This window comes from Pholcus phalangioides, unplaced genomic scaffold (assembly GCF_987345545.1).
Source record: "Pholcus phalangioides strain wild (caught in Gottingen) unplaced genomic scaffold, Ppha-v1.0 ptg000029l_1, whole genome shotgun sequence".
Classification (NCBI taxonomy): domain Eukaryota; kingdom Metazoa; phylum Arthropoda; class Arachnida; order Araneae; family Pholcidae; genus Pholcus; species Pholcus phalangioides.
Genome location: NW_028301619.1, coordinates 2,407,040 through 2,424,134, shown reverse-complemented (window position 1 = coordinate 2,424,134; position 17,095 = coordinate 2,407,040).

Sequence of the window (17,095 nt, the reverse complement as noted above, 5' to 3'; positions counted from 1 at the left end):
TTCTGCGTACGCCTATGTACAGATGGACGAGAGAAGTCCTGGACACATTCTAAAAATTTATAAAAAATGAAATAATCGACATAAAATAGTGCAGTTTGCACCAAAATACTTATCAGGGGCACAAAAATACTTATCAACGCACGAGCCCACGTGGGTATGGCTGGGGGCCGCAAGAGAAGGAGGGCCTCACAAAAATGAGAACCGGTTGAAATTTTCAAGAATCTGTCAGGAAGGGCCTCAAAAAATGCACTTGGTCCGGGAGCCCATGATGCTCTTAAAAGGGCAGGACATCCAGTTTTCCTTTAAGGAATAATGAAACAGTTCACAATTTCCCCCACAGGTGATGCTGCATCACGACAAACTCGACATAACACATGGAAAAGCAACACGAACAATGTGTGTTGTACACATCATCGTAATTAATGTTATTAAAATTTGCATTACATAAAACTACCACATTTAAATATGAGCGTCCTTTCACTGTTATAGATGTAACACGGCCAATAGATGTAAAAAGGCCACCCATATTGAAATGTGGTAGTTTTATGCAACGCGCGGAAATCGTAATAAACATTAGTGTTTATTACGATGTTTTTACACTGTTTGTGTTTGTTTTATTTGTTATGTGGTGTTTCTCGTGGTTCAGTACCCTCTGTGAGCGAAGTTCTACACTTTTTCGTTATTCATTCACAGTTTCCAAATAACTTTCAGTATTCAGATATGGCATTCTTGTTTCAAGGGGTTGTATAGTTATTAAAATAAAAAAAATTAAGTTTTTATATTGTCTCCGTGTGCCCCAAAACCCAATTAGAAAGTTCAGAGATATTCGAATTTGAAAAACGAACGAAATTTGGGGGAAAATATCGTCAAATACGGGTAAAACGTTTTTTCCGCATTTAGAGATGGTTTTTTCCCAAGTTTGTTAACTGTTATTCGTACTATTGTATTCCTATAGCGTTATATATAAAATGTAAACAGTGGAATATTACTCAAAAACCTGAGCCAGGAGGCAGTATTAAATGTAGTTTTCGTGTTTAGCGAGCGATCCGAAATTTATAAAAGGGATATTTTCACCTCCGTAAAACTTCACCTTTAAACAACAGTGTTACCACAAAGAAAAGAAAATTATAAGTAAACCTACGTAGTTTTTCATTATAATTATAAACAGCATTCACATTTGCCTCTTGGGAAATGATGCGTGAATCAAAAAAAAAAAAATTGAAATTTTGGTAAAAAATAACTAAAAAGAAAACATGTTGCACATTTTTTATAATAACCCATTAAAAAGTTATCGAACTATGATTTCATTAATGAATGTGTCTCAAAACTGATTTCTATATGGGGAAAAAAATCCAAATCAAGTTTTTCCTCCACCTTGAAAAAATAAAAATTAATACCTTCTTTTTTTTTGTCCCGCCCATAGTTGTTGGATTACAGCTATGGGCGGAGCGAATGTCAATCATCATCTCCTCCAAACTTTCGAGAGTAGTCATTGGTTAATTTGTTTGATCAATCACAGCACAGCCGTTGCACTCTCCTCTCTCTCTCAGTGACACCTTTATCTATAGCAGCAGCCCTGGGGGCCCTACTATCCCCCCCCCCATGCTTATAAAAGGATATCCGAGAGAAACTGTCTTGTCTAGCACTAACGATTACTACTATAGGTGGTGTCCATTCTGAGAGATCATGCGCATTAGAGACAAATAGATGTTCGAGAACCCATATATTTAATTACGGTCTCCAAACCGCAACTGCATAGCAGTTGATAAGAGGATGACGTGGTATCGAAGGCATCCGAAAGGTTTATGGTTCGTAACGCTTTTTTTCCCCGTTTTACCTTACATCCTCAATTTTTTGAATGATTATATTTATTTTTTTATTTTCACACTTGCATTCCAAGCTGTTATTAAACGTCCCGACATTCCCTGAGGTGTGTGGGGTCACGATGCGCTTGCTGCGGGGGATGGAGTATCAGCCAGCCGCCCCCACACACGTTTCGCATTGCAAAATGAAAGTATTTGAGGTTTTGTGATTGTATTGTAATTATTTTTCTCTCATTTTTCACAAACGCAACGTATCCCGAGTGTAAAATACCGCTATCCGAATATCAGTTAGTGGTTCCCTCCACTTTTTGAATAAGCATCGTTTTCCCTCCGTGTATTCGGAGGAAACCCAAAGACATAGGCGGAGATAGACTTGGAAGTCTGGTGGAGGGGGCATGGTCATTATTGCTACTAAACCCAGACATGCACCGCGTCCATATTCCTTTGAGGAAAAAACGAATTGGTACATGCGGTAATGTGCGTGTACGTGTAGTGAAACCTGATGTGAAGTTTGTTTCTGTGTAATGCTTGTTATGTGTAGTGCTGCCATCTTCCACCAGTTTTTTCTAACTATGAGTGAAGTGTAATGATTGAATAATTAATCGTTGTAGGCCTGTTGCTCTCTGTGGCGAGACTTTTTAATGGGGAGATCGGCTCGCATTTGCGACTCGAAGTTGGGAACCACAGGAAACCAACTTCAGCCGACCACCACTGCGGTGACGGTGGGGTTCGAACCCGGATCCTCGCGACGCGAGTCCGTCATTATGACCATTCAACCACCACAGCGGCAATAGGTCATTATTGCTGGGGGGCACGATGGTGTCAATTCATATATGCATTAGATCAGTCGACTCCACCTTTGACGCAGGGGAGGCAATGCCCCCCCCCCATATCTCCGCCCATGCACAAAGGATCATCCGAAGAAATAAAGTAAGAGGGGGGAAATGGGGTTTTTCGAACCATGAACCTTTCGTTTATTTTCGATCCCGGCCGCGTCATGATTAAATATACTAATAATATATAATTTTCGAACATCTGTCTCTAAAGCGCATGCGCTCTCAGAATGCACACCTATAGTAATCGCTAGCTCTAGACGTCAGTTTCTCTCGGATATCCTTTTATAAGCATGGGGGGATGATAGGGCCCCTGCTGGATGAAAAGAAAAACCCTCATTATTTCTTTATATGGGAGTTGCCCACACAGCATTAATGCATGGGGCCCACCCAGGTACCGCCGGTACATGGGTGGAGATACGGGGGGGGGGGCGTGGGCAACCAAGAAATTTCAAAAGAAGAGGGATGGAGCTATTCATAGACTAGATATATTATTACTCTATGGAGCTATTAAAGACGAGGGCGACGCTCCCCAGCACCTCCTAGAGATAGAAGGTCTCTGCACTGTTTGCCATAAACGTCATTCCGACTACCTAGCAAGTTTGCCACATTTTGAAACACGGCATCCTATTTCGTTTCTTCTTATTTTGGCGTAGAATCTTCCTGATATGCTCACAAATACCGCATAGTGATTGGATGTGGGGCATAGAAATCGTCAATTTTAAGCCCGATCATTTCTTTTCCTCATAACGATGATATTGACACGAGCAAGGGAAGGAAATCAAGAAAAAAAGCTTAAGAAGACGCCGCCAGACACTCATGGTGACGGTCACGCAGTTTTTTCTTCAAACTATTCGCGTTATGGCCCTCTCAAACGAAAGGAATTTTTTTCCCCTGAATATTCTGAGGGAAACTGGACTACTTACTGACGTCACAAGCAGACTGCGGAGGCCTTCTATCTCTAGGAGGTGCTGCGCCCCCTACACGGGTGTTTCTATCTTTACGAAACGCAAGGTAGTTAGGTGGTAAGAATTCGGAATTGCTGATATTACTATATAACCAGGTTTCAGTAACAGCAAGAAAATTGGGATTATGAACTAACTATATGGATTCGAAAGAATAAATTTTATATTAGTAATGCTTCTTGTATTAATAGTTCCAATTTTGAAGGGATTTTTTTTTTTTAGGTGCTACGAAAGGGGATTTCACAGAGGGCGAAGTTATACAAATACAACGCCACAACAGGCAAATTGCCCAACGAGGTGGCTGACTTAAGAACATCATGGATCCCCGAGCCATTTTTTGGAGGCCCTACCTACTACTGCTACACCACACATGCACCCCGCCCACAATCCACAAATTGCAAGGTTTAAGGTACATACAGGGCCGCAGCTGGATACTTTTTTAACTGGAGCTAGCAAGCTTTTGGCGTCCCCGTGTAAGGAAAGGTTAGAAGGAGTGGTGTTAAAGGGGCAATTCGGCGCCCCCTCTAGTTCAGCACTCGATACAGTGGACCCGCTCTCCCTAGTTGCGGCTTTGTTGTATGTAAATCAAAAACTGCTTGAAAAGAACGGTACGTGTGAAAATTGTCTCAGTGCACTCTTCGATATTACCCGCATACAACGTTTTGTCTAGATCAGCGGTTCTCAATCTTTTTTGACCCACGGAGCCCTTTCCAGTATATAATTTCTATGGCGGAGCCCCGTAGGCCTATATTTTACTTATTCATCAAAGTTACCGATTTATTTTAATTCAAAAATATTAATAATTATTTTTTTCAAATTTACTGGTTCTTTTATTATTTTCCTCGAGGGCCGCGGAGCCCTTGGGAGTTAACACGGAGCACCGGTTGAGAACCGCTGGACTAGATGGTTTTTTTTCATTGCAAAAACAACAATAGACAGCCACATTCATATGATACAAAAACAAATACCAAAAAGACAGAATAATGAAAGCGAAACACACACAATGCAGCTCTTAGGGACATATTTCCACCCCGGTTCATACTTATGCTTCTAATAAATGTTTCAAAAGTTTGATATGGAATTTGCAAATATAAAAATTTGTTCCTTCAGATGTCTAACCAATGCATTTCATTCAAGTGTTCTAAAATATACATCTCGGTTTTAGCGTAATCATGTTAGTTTATGAATGTCATTATAACCGAGTTTTAATGTATGCTCATGTAGGAAAGCAAAAAAATTTCACTAGTTAGAAAAATTTAATTTTTTCTTCATTGGTTTTTTTTTATTGTTATCAGTGCAAAAGCGCCAAACAAAGAATTAGCTTCTGTCGAATAGAACTTCAGGGTCAGGTAGAACTTCGTAGTCAGGTTAAAAAAAATGCGCCCCACGGACTCGACAAGCAATTTAGGTCCCGCAGTGAACGTGTTAAAATGCTTCGATCATGATAGACGGTAGACAGAAAGAAAAAGTATTTTTTCTCTACTTTTTTCTTGGAACTAGGAAAGAAAGCGTCCCGGGGGATGAACAGAGAAAAATCCCTATATTGTATAAGGTAGCATGTTATTCTGTCACAAATATCGAAATTCTGTGTGCGCAGAAACATGTCTGAGAGATGAAATTATAGAGAATGTGCCCCACTATCTGGAAAAAAAAACCACGTTTTTCATGCAGTAATAAAAGTTTTTCCTACGTGCATCTTGGTGCTCACCCATGGCTCCCACAACCTCCGGTATATTTTGTCATATTAAAAACATTTGTGTTCATTGATTCAAAAAGATATAGCTCCCAGTATTAACCTGATATGAATTAATTTTTGAGACAAAAAATTATTTTCCAATCTGTTCGCGGAGCACCAAATCTTTGGTGGAGCACATTTTGGGAACCACGGAATTAAAAGAACTAGAAAATAACGCTATTCTAAGTTCGGGTGGAAAAAAACTGCGGCCCTCCAAAACAAGGTTTCTCGATCCCTAGCAGGGCTGGGGCCATCTTAACATCCTAGGGCCCCTGGCCCAACTTATTTTTCTGAAGCCCTACTAGACAAATTTACACGCTTACTCTTGAAAATTTCAACCAGATCTCTCATTTTTGTGAGGCCTCTCCGCATGGACCCCCGGGCCATGTGTTAAGATGGCATTGGGGAGGGTGTGTGCAGAATTTACCTTTAAACCGCTCTTAAATTACACGCACCTGCTGACAAAATGTCTAGTGGCCTGTTTACAAGGTTCAGTACCCATAACTTTTAACAGAGCGATGGCGATATCTTGGGTTCTATTTATTGTAAAAAAAAGGAAAGTAGCATTCTTCTTTAAGATCTTCCCAAGTGTATTAAGTTAATTTTTTCTTAAGGGCATGGCCCCCACATCATAGTGCCGGGCCCCCAGGCCAGGATTTTTCACGGCCCCCCCCCCTCCAGAAAAATTTGGTGCACCTCCCTTGAGAAAAGATTATGGCGTATTTTTTCAGTAAAAAAACGAGTGGACCAGGACCAGAAGAGTGAGCAAAATTCACCTTTTATAGCCTCTTCTTCAAAATTACCGTGGGGGGGGGGGGATGTCAAAATATGTGCTTACTCAGCTGATGAAGCATTCAGTTGCGGCCCTGATGGCTAGTGTTCAATGTCAAAGTGTCTCGATTAACGATAATACCTCTATTATGGTATTTTTCTTCGTCCGCAGAATATCGTTATATCGAGATTTCACTGCAATTTTATCATGCATAATACTAGCTATAATACCCGGCGCTGCCCGTATTTCCTTCATTTATTGGGAGGAATGGAAAAGTGGCAAACCATTACATAGGAATATAATACTGGCAGGATTAAAGAAGTGACAAACCATTGTAAAGGCATATTCACGTGTAAAACGCATTACTAGGGAACCACGGTAACCAAAGTAAACATTCCGAAAGTGGTTGTTGAGGCCCAGAAACCATTGTTGCCCGACGGTCCATTTCGGGCATCTACCCTTCTCTGACGAACTTTTAAAGTAGCCTATCGTTCGATCCGGTCCCTCTTTGGTATATATCCAAACTTTGGCGACGATCGATCTAAAATTGTGGATTTGTATAGAGAAAAGAACAGACAGAAAATCAATTATATATATAGATATATATGCACAGTTTCTCTCAGATAAGATATCCACCACATCTCTATAGTTTCGTTGTTCACCAAGGAAGCAAGTATACTCATACTACACCAAATGAAACTACTGTGGAGTCTCTACAGGACGAACCAGTTTGAAACGTGTTTTACACAAAACAAAATTTCTATCCAAACGTTTAACTTTAATTTAGAACATCAAAGATTATTCCTATAACGCACGGGTTCTCAAACTGTGCTCCTCCAACCTTTGTCAGGGTGTGAGGTTATCGAAAATATTCTTTGTTAAACAGTTCTGGAAAGCCGGTGGAGCTCGCGGATAAGCATTAAATAGAGGAAAAGGGCGCCTCAGGTGGAAAAAGTTTGAGACGCCCTGCTCTAACGTGAAGTTATTCAATGCAATGATTTTTTTGATAAAACGAAGCGATTCCGTTATTCCAGGCGATTCCCTACAGGTGTGCAAAAAGAATAAATGAATTTAGTGAATTAAAGAGTTAATAAAAGTAATAATACTGAAAACTATTTTCATTGGCCTTGGTTGAAGCACCAGCCTGAAAAATTGAACTGAAATAATTAAAATATTTATGTTCACTTCATCTATTCAACTGAGCAACTTGACAATTGTGTTACAGTCGTTTATACGACGTTCAAGAGGCCGAGTCAAAACGTTTTACGTGTAAGTCGAAGTGAATAACTGAGCCTTTTTAAAAAATTATGCCCCCCCCCATACATATAAAATGTTATAAAATTTTATGTGTTTAATTGCATTCCAATTCTGTTCTAAAAAATATCATTTCATACTTGAGAGGAAATTAAATCACATTTCAAATAATTTAAAGAAATAAAATTTGGCACAACACTACCTTTGGGACACGACATTGGGTACAAAATGGCAACAAAACCTTCTTGAATTGCAAAAATTTCCCCATCTTTTTTTTTGGCAGTAGATGATTTTCAATCAGGAGCTTGCTCTTTGGTTGTTTCTCTACTTTATAATCGTTTCATAGGTTTAAACGAACATATTCAACTGGTTTGCAAAAAAATTCTTGCAATTTAAAATTCTTGTTGAATTTCCAGTTTTTTTAAAGAGAGCGTTTTTTTGTTTTTCCGACATTACGAACGACGGATTTGACACAGTCAGCAAGCAGTGCCATCTGAACGCCTGCTTCCCCCCCCCCCCCCCCGATCATGGCCCGAAGACCTCAAGAGAAGAGGTTCCTCACGAAAATGGGAACTAATTGAAATTTTCGAGAATTCTCCAGGTTGGGCCTCAGAAAAATCAATTGGCCTGGAGCCCATGATGCTCTTAAGACGGCCCCGTCAGCAAGCAAAGCACCACATCGAAAGAAAGTTCTACAGGAAATTATCGAAAGAACTTACTGTGCATGTGTACCGTATCTGTCTATTTTCGGCAGACCTGTACCCCCCAAATGCTTACAGTAAACTTTCTCACCCTCTCGGGATAACGTTGAAAACATAGGGAGAGAAAAAATTCTGAAAGGTCATATGGCCGTCAAAACAATTGAAACCCATTTCTTCGGGACTCTCCACATCTGCTTATTCTCAGAAAGAGGCAATAAATAAGTCACCTAAATGTCCACTCTAAATGGTCATCAGTAGAGCCCGGATTATATGCACTAAAAAAGTGGCAAAATATGCTCTAAAAATATGCAAATAGGCACTTAAAAATGCGAAAAATATGCACTTAAAAATGCAAAAATATGCACTTAAAATGCGAAAAATATGCACTTAAAAATGCAAAAATTTCTACTTAAAGTACAAAATGTGCACTTAAAATACCAAAATGTGCATCAAACACCCCAGAATATGCATTAGAAATCTTGAAAAGTCAAAAATTCTGAAATATGTATTAAAAAAATGAGAAAATCATGCAAAAAATAAGCTGATGTGTTTGTAAAATGCATCTTTTCTATTTCTTAGTGCATATGTATTTAAAAAATACCCCCTCATATAGCTACATATATGGCATATGCAAATATCTTCATATTTTTACTCAAGCATTTTTTTTATTTTCAGTTTGTTGTAGCTGCTCAATAACGAAAATAGCATTAACCAAAGAATTTTGACACTATTTCTAAAAAAATTTAACACTTTGACATATCTCTAGAAATAGCCTTTACAATAAAACAGTTAATATTATTCGTAAAATACTTCATAAATTTCACCTGCGGGGTGAAAAAAAAACCCCAAAAAATTATTTAAAAAAATTGAGTGAGCTTAACAAACTTTCAAAACTTTTAAACAAATCTTCAAAAATATGCACTTATACTGAAAATTCTTTGATTTTATGCATTTATATGCATTAATGCTAAAAAAGGCCAAAATATGCAAATGCATATGCATTTTCATATAATCCGAGCTCTAGTCATCAGTCATCTCACTGGCAATTTTTGTATACGTCAGCAATCACCCTAAAATTTATGTCTTTTGCGGTGACAATATGCAAGAACTGTTGCAGCAACACTTTTTCACTGCATACAAAAATTTTGTGCGCATTTGATGTGTGGATATAAATTACGTTTTTCTTTTTTTCAAAAGTTTCCGAGTTTGAGTCGAAGTGAAAACGTCGAATAATTAAGGTTTTACGTTTAATAAATGAATGAAATATTTTAACATTAAAATTTATTTGTTGTATTGTTGTTTAAAATGTATTGTTACCAATTGCTACCAAAGTTAAACGTCGTATGAACATGAAAGTCATATAACTGAGTGACGTATGAACGAGGTTACTCTGTCATTTGTAGATATGCCCTATTAAAATAAGCGTTTTTAAATTTTATGAAACACAATTCAACAAACATCGCAACTGGCCCCGAGGCAGGGCCAAACTCTTCGGACATAGATTTATTATAGATAACTCTTAATGTGCTCAAAATAAAAATTTTAACAAAAATTCAAATTTTTAGCTTTGCTTACCGTTCTTTTGGGCTAGAACCGTAGGATTCATCCACGTGGGGAAAAAATTAATCCTTTATGTACGCAAACTCGTTCAACTATTTTACTAAAAGATTTCGAACAACTGTATTTTTGCAGACGCGAACCGTAAATATTTTTCTGTTAAACCGATCCAAGAATGTCATCTGTGAATAGAAGTTTTGACGAGAGATGTGTTCTCAAGACAGTACAGCGAATAAAAAAGGCTGATGCGGAATGTAGCTTTTTTTTTTCAGAAGCAAGGGAAAAAACCCCTTGATTTGTTCGGACTGGGAGAGGGAGGGGATTATTAGAGGGGAAGTGAGCGAAATCACGTGATTCAGTACACACGTCATTACAGCCATTCCGTGCAATACTTTTTGTGGGAAAACGCTTTAAACGAGAAATCTCGATGAATATCAGTAATAAGAGTTGGCATCAGAGAGTCGCAAAATAAGTCGCACTAAGGAGGAAAACGTTATATGCGGGATCCACTGTATTTTGTACAAAAGCTTGCAACAAAGCTGTCTCGGTATCATAACCCGCCCAAAAGAGTGGGGCTGGCGGAGCTTCAGGCCTGGGGCCTGGACCATTTTTGTCTTTTTTTTCCCACTATTAGTTCCCTTTATAGAGGGGGTCCGCTGAAGAGCGCAGCCTACGGGGCCCCTGTTCCAGGATGTTGGGGGGGGGGGGGTCATGTGCTTTATCGGCACCCAAAGGCAATTTTACTGTGGAATACGACGTCTGTTTACGCTAATTTTCATTCTATCCAGACATTATGGGGGTCTAGGTCAATTCGTCGCAGCGTCAATTCGTCGTGCTACAAACTCGTCGCGGTACAAATTTGTCGCAGAGTCAGTTCGTCGCGGTACAAATTTGTCGCAGAGTCAGTTCGTCGCGGTACGAATTTGTCGCAGAATCAGTTCGTCGCGGTACAAATTTGTCGCAGAGTCAGTACGCCGATCAAATAAATTTTCAAAATTCAGTTTTCATGGTATTCATGCCACACTTCCCGCTTTCTGGCGGGATCTCCATTTCTCGCAGCGAGGGGCGTTGGGCGAACTCACCAAGATGATAAGTTATGATAAAATAAATTTTCAAAATTAAATTTTCACCGTATAAGCCGCACTCCCGCTTTCTGGCGGGATCTCCATTTCTCGCAGCGAGGGGCGTTGGGCGAACACATGAAGATAAGTTATGATAAAATAAATTTTCAAAATTAAATTTTCACCGTATAAGCCGCACTCCCGCTTTCTGGCGGGATCTCCATTTCTCGCTGCGAGGGGTGTTGCGGGAACACACCAAGATGATAAATTACGATCAATGCCCATCCCAAAGCACAATTTGCCTAAGGGGTCATTCAAGTATTACGTCAGGATCGGGGAGGGAGTTTCGGATTTGTTGACTTTTGATGGCGGGGGAAGGGGGAGTTTGAAGGTCGCTTACGTCATCAACCATCCCTTTTGGAAGATATGAAATATTCTAAGCTGCTGGTGAAATTTTGCTGGGAGGGGATGGGGGTCAGTGTTTTGCTGATTTTTGCTGACAAGGGGGGGGGGGGTCAAAAATGGCTGAAAATCTGCTTACGTAATACTTGAATGGCCCTAATTCACTATTGAATATGTATCTGCCATGTAGAGAATACATCTTTGAGGAATTTTTTACCGACAATATATCTAAGGCCAGCATTACACTATGAAAGTGTTCTAAAAGTCCTTTTATAAAACTTGAAAAATTCAACCAATAAGATTATCGGTTGCATTTGCTCGAATGTAACCTATGAACTTTATTGGTTGGATTTTTTGAGTTTTTAACTTGAGCAACTTATCCGGTGCAAATTAAATTTTGAAAATGTATGTGATCGCAATTTATCATCTCGGTGTGCGCCCCAACTCCCCTCGCTACGAGTAATGGAAATCTTGAGAGAAAGCGACAAGTGTGGCTTATCCGGTGAAAATGAAATATTAATTAAATTAAATTATTAATTATTTCAGGTTCTTGTGGAGATACTGTAGTGGTTAATGTTGGTGGGAGTCTCGATTCCACATGGGACACATACAAGTTTACACTTAAAGAGAGCCTCCGCTGTACTGTAGTTTGGGGAATATCATAAACACCGACATTTTTTTACAGAATTTTAAAATTTTATCATAGAAAAAATGATTTTTTTAACATTTACAATAATTGAATAATAAAACATTAATATCAATTGCAATTTTAATTTCGATGATTTTTTTCGAAATGACAAAAAAAAAAAAAAAATTAGTAAACTGTGTGCATTTCTTGATGGAAAAAAACTTTTCTTCATGTTTATTTTTTCACGTATGAGACAAAAAACCTACATACAGATCGCGTGACGAGTTGACTCTGCGATAAATTGACGTCCCGACGAATTGGTTACACGACAAATTGTCACTGCGACGAATTTGTACCGCGACGAATTGGCTCTGCGACGAATTTGTACCGCGACGAATTGGCACTGCGACGAAGTTGTACCGCGACGAATTTGTACCGCGACGAATTGGCTCTGCGACGAATTTGCTCTGCGACAAATTGATGCGCGACGAGTTGAGCGCGACAAGTTGAGTGCGACAAATTGACCGGTTACGACATTATGGCCTTCTACGAACTGAAACAGCAGGGGTCGCGTGGTAGCCCTGAGGACATACAAAATGCTGGTGTCCTTGATGTCAGTAGCCATGACCATCACAATGTCCTTTCTTCCTAGGCGAACGACTGCCACCCGAGGGGAGGGGGGGTTGTACCCTTGTACAATGTTCTTTTCTTCGTTTCCGTTTTTTTTTTCGTTTACTTGTACATGTGTATAGTTAAAAAAAATTTCAATGAGAATAGAAGGTACGTAGTTCAAGATATCCGTCCATAGGAGTACACACACAAATTGATATGATTGATATTAAAGAGTCCTGTTTATTTTCCTATGGGACATATCTGAAAGAAAAAAAATCAAAAAGACCTTTCCACGGCCCCCCCCTGACTCCCGGGCCCTGTCAGCCCCCCCCCCCCTATGTGGGGCCCATGCTTAAGGGGCAGATCTAGATGTTAAAACTAGATCCAACTTTTGAAAGTTCAATAGCAACCCCATTTTTGCTTCCATATTTGGATTCAGTATCTCAAAAGAAATACCGAAATACCAAATTCCATCAATTTTGAACGAACAGCTAGTGGAATATAAATTATTGAAAAATAAGTGTCGTAATGTTAAACAGAAACATCTCATTTTTGAGTATAATTGCTGAAAAATAATATAAGTATCTTATTACTTTTTATTTTAAATGATGGATTCTAATAGGCAAAACAATATTATTACTCATTTTGAATTTGGATTTTTTTTAAATATGAGTTATGAATTACTCATATGAGATATGAGCATACACTAGATATAATTTCTCATGACAAATTATGCAAAAATGTTTAAATATGAAGCTCAACTTTACTGAAATGGGCAATTATTGTTTTAAGTATACAGTGATTCGATAAATAAGTCATCCATCCAGTTTTTCAAACATTTTTTTTAAGTATTCGAGTAAACAAATAAACAAAATTTTGCAGTATTTATCGTTCGAAACTTGTTTGGTGTGTCATTCTTCCCCCTGCAATCAACCTTGAGAAATTGAGTTTCTCAATGTTGAGAGCGTCCCCAAACACATTTTTACTCATCTCTCTCTCATTTTTATACTTACAGCGATGAAATTTAATTTTTAGGGTAAATGCAATGCGATAAATAAGATAAGGTGGAAAAAAATAAGGGTTTATATTGAAGATTTTGAAGTTTGAACAATAATAAATATACAGATGACTCCTCATCAAGACGAATTGCAGTGTCGGGTAGAAAATCACAAACTATAATTTTTGGTGAAAACCGCTTCATTCTACAACTTTTAGAACTCAAGATATCGCCATCGTTCGGCTAAAAGTTGTGGGTACTGTACATGTATGATTAAGTAGTAGTATCCCATGGGTCCAGAGACAAACCTAATATATGAACTTTTTCTATAATTTTACTAAAAAATCACAAGAAAATTTGGTCCAAATGAGGCCATGAACGTAATTAGGTCAAAAACACTAGTCTGAAGGAAAAACGTGATACAAAATAGCCCGGAAGAGGCAACAATTCCTTGAAATGAGTCAATTCATCCAGGATCAGTCTAACACAACGTTTCTCAATCTTTTTGAAAACAAGGACCAGTAAAATGTCAAACAATTTCATGGGACACACCTGTAATTTTTTTATGCATACATTTTTTTTCAGTTTTTTAGACCCGTTTTTCAATGATACTTATTTGAATTTGTAATAATTATTAAAACCGAAATACACAACGTATGCATAGTATAATTATGGCAAAAATTATGAATATTCAATATATGTCCAGTTTAACATTTCTCCCCTCAGAATTTTAACTATGATCAGTGATTGTGCCTACTTTTGGTGATTTTTTTTAATGATAATTAGCAATGTCCGGTATTTTTCATAATGAAATATAGTCATCAGACCATTTGAATATATTTAATTTTTTTTGTGAAATTCTATAAATTTTTCATAACTGTGATTTCTATCAGTCCTTTATTTGCACATCCTTCAGCAACTCTAGCAATAACTAGAAAATTGCATTAAAAACCATAAATTGCAATTTTTGGCAAAATTTAGTGATATCCTGTATTTAAAATTTCAATTTTATGCATTCTCTTCAATTATGTACGATGTACCCAAGTATGATGAAGGTATAATTTTATTTCAACCTATATGGACATTACTGATATATCAATTACACAACAGGTGAATAATTTTATCAAGTCTGCCAGCCATGGGCGGGGATACGGGGGGAGGGGCAGCATCAAAGGTGGAGTTGACTGATCTAATGTATGTGTGTATATATGAATTAGCATCTTTGTCGTGCCCCTCCCCAGACTTCCAAGTCTATCTCTGCCTATGCAGACCACCTATGCCATCACACAGACCACAGGTTGAGAAACGTGCTGGTCAAACAGATAATGATGACTTGCATCATACCTAGCTTTAGAACAAACCTATCAAATGATGAGTATACTGTAAATTTACTTATGTTGTACACATTTACTGAAGCGATGTGTTCTGACAATTTTTTAGACTTAAAATTGCATAAAATTTATTGTCTGTATTTATATCTATTTTAACCAAAATTATCACAACCAATAACCAGACTCACTTGGCTGTGTGGTGATCTTGTTATGTTATTTAGAGTGGAGGCAAAGTTTAATCCAAGTGACAACATAGCGCTACAGCGAACTAAAGCTTTCCCAAAAAAGGTCTAGCCATAATGATAAGAGACACATAATATGCGAATTTTAACATCACTTGGTACAATACACTGTCATACCAAGCATATCACAAATTTCCAGCTACAATATTCAGACACAACCCAACCCTTCTGGGTATGCAAAGATATTGACTATAATTGAATTCTCATTATATCAAGATTCAAATAAGATAAGCTAAATTATTGACTAATTAATAAACTAGGGCTGTGCAAGCTCTATACCTAGGTACATACATATTTAAACTTTGCTACTTGAATAAATTAAAAATATTTACTGATTTGCATGAAATTAAGAACTAAATTTATAAGACAATATCAGGAAAAAATGTGAGAGACTGAGTTTTGAAACATATAAAATAAAATCAAGACACTTCCTGGACGTTATGCCAAGGTGAACTTGGGAGAGACAAATTAGTTGTCGCCACTGCAAATCAAACCCTGGACCTCTTGCAATCTGGGAGAGAGTAGTATAATGGTGAGTGTGTGCTAGAAAATTTTGCAATTCTTATTAGTACCACTATTTTTCTTTAAATATCAGACTTAATCAACTGTGTCGGAACGAATATATAAAATTCTACATTATTAAAAAAGTACCAAGAGAAAAAAATAGCAAAGAAATATTCAAATAAAAAATGAAACAGCACTTGTTTTAATCAAAAACCTTACAAAGAGTACATGTTATTATAAAAAGAATTAGTTAAAAAATGATAAAAAAGATAATAAAATAAACATATATATGGCAAAAAAAGTTTGAGAAGTTCACAACTCTTTGGGAAAAAAAACAAAAACTAATGTCTTGACGCAGAAGTAAAGTCAGAAAATGCATTTTTACAAATGTTCTTAAAAATAAAAAAATATATATAAGCATCACAGCAACAAAACTTAAAAATATTTCAGCAAACCATAGTTTCTGCAAATGTATTCACAGTTTCAAATGCATGATTGAAAAAAATCATTTGAATGTGTATTCAAGTAAACAAACAAGTGATTTCAAATGGAAAAATATGGTTTCCCTCTTCTATTTGACAATAATGTGATACATATCCCCAAGAGATCTGTATGATTTGCTTAGTCACTGTTATTCATACTGATTTTTATGGTTTTAAACACACACGGGTGAGTCCGACAAATTGAACCATTCATCATACAAATCAATGTGAACAAAAATGACCAAGCTTGTCAAAAGCTGTTTTGTCTAGTCGTATGTAATCGGTGTGCACCCAGCCTTGGTATTAGTAACATAACTATTCAAACTTAGACCTGCATAGCCAAAGACTAGCATGCTAACCACTCGACTCTCAGGTGGCAGAAGAGAATTATTTTTTTGTCTTCAATCTCTGTTGATCAAACAAAAATAAAATTTATCTATACATAAATATTGAAATTTTTTCAAACCTCTTTTAGGAAAGTCCCAAAATTTTTGAAATGGAAAAGAATGTTTTCAGGAAAAAAAATGACAGTCGATTAAAATTCACTAACATCAATTTTTTCCAACCCCAATTCTGATACAAGAATTACAATGATTGAGAGAAAGGTAGATGGAGAATAAAAGTTAGCTCACCACACAACACATTTACTAATACATTTTTTGAAAATTAGTAGGGATATGCAGACACACCTTATGTCAATACACTAATGAAGGTATTATATTTGTCTGAAAAAATGTGGTGCGTATATATATAATAGAAAAATCAACATCTGTAAATAGGCTGAAAAATTATTTTTCACAGATTAATCTTTAAAAACATTTATTTCTATTCCAGCCTCTCATACAAAAAACTAGATGATACGTAGTGGTATATAATCAGCATTAAGAAATTAAGATGTTTTTTAATGAATTTCTAGTACTTCCAAAGCTTTTACAAATGTTGGGGGGAGGGAAGGAATCAGTTTTTCTTCCCTAATTATCCTTAGTATTGTTCTCTAAATTGGTATCATGTGAGTTTCCATCACAATATTTTGTAGTTCTAACTCATTTATCATTTTTGAATCAAACTTTCATTTTTGAATGGAATTGATAACTGCTTACTTTTATTTATCCATTTAAGGTATAAGGAATAAAGCAAAGCTAATACAGGCTAGAATGAGTAGGCAAACATGAATTGGGGAAAACCTTCTAAAAACC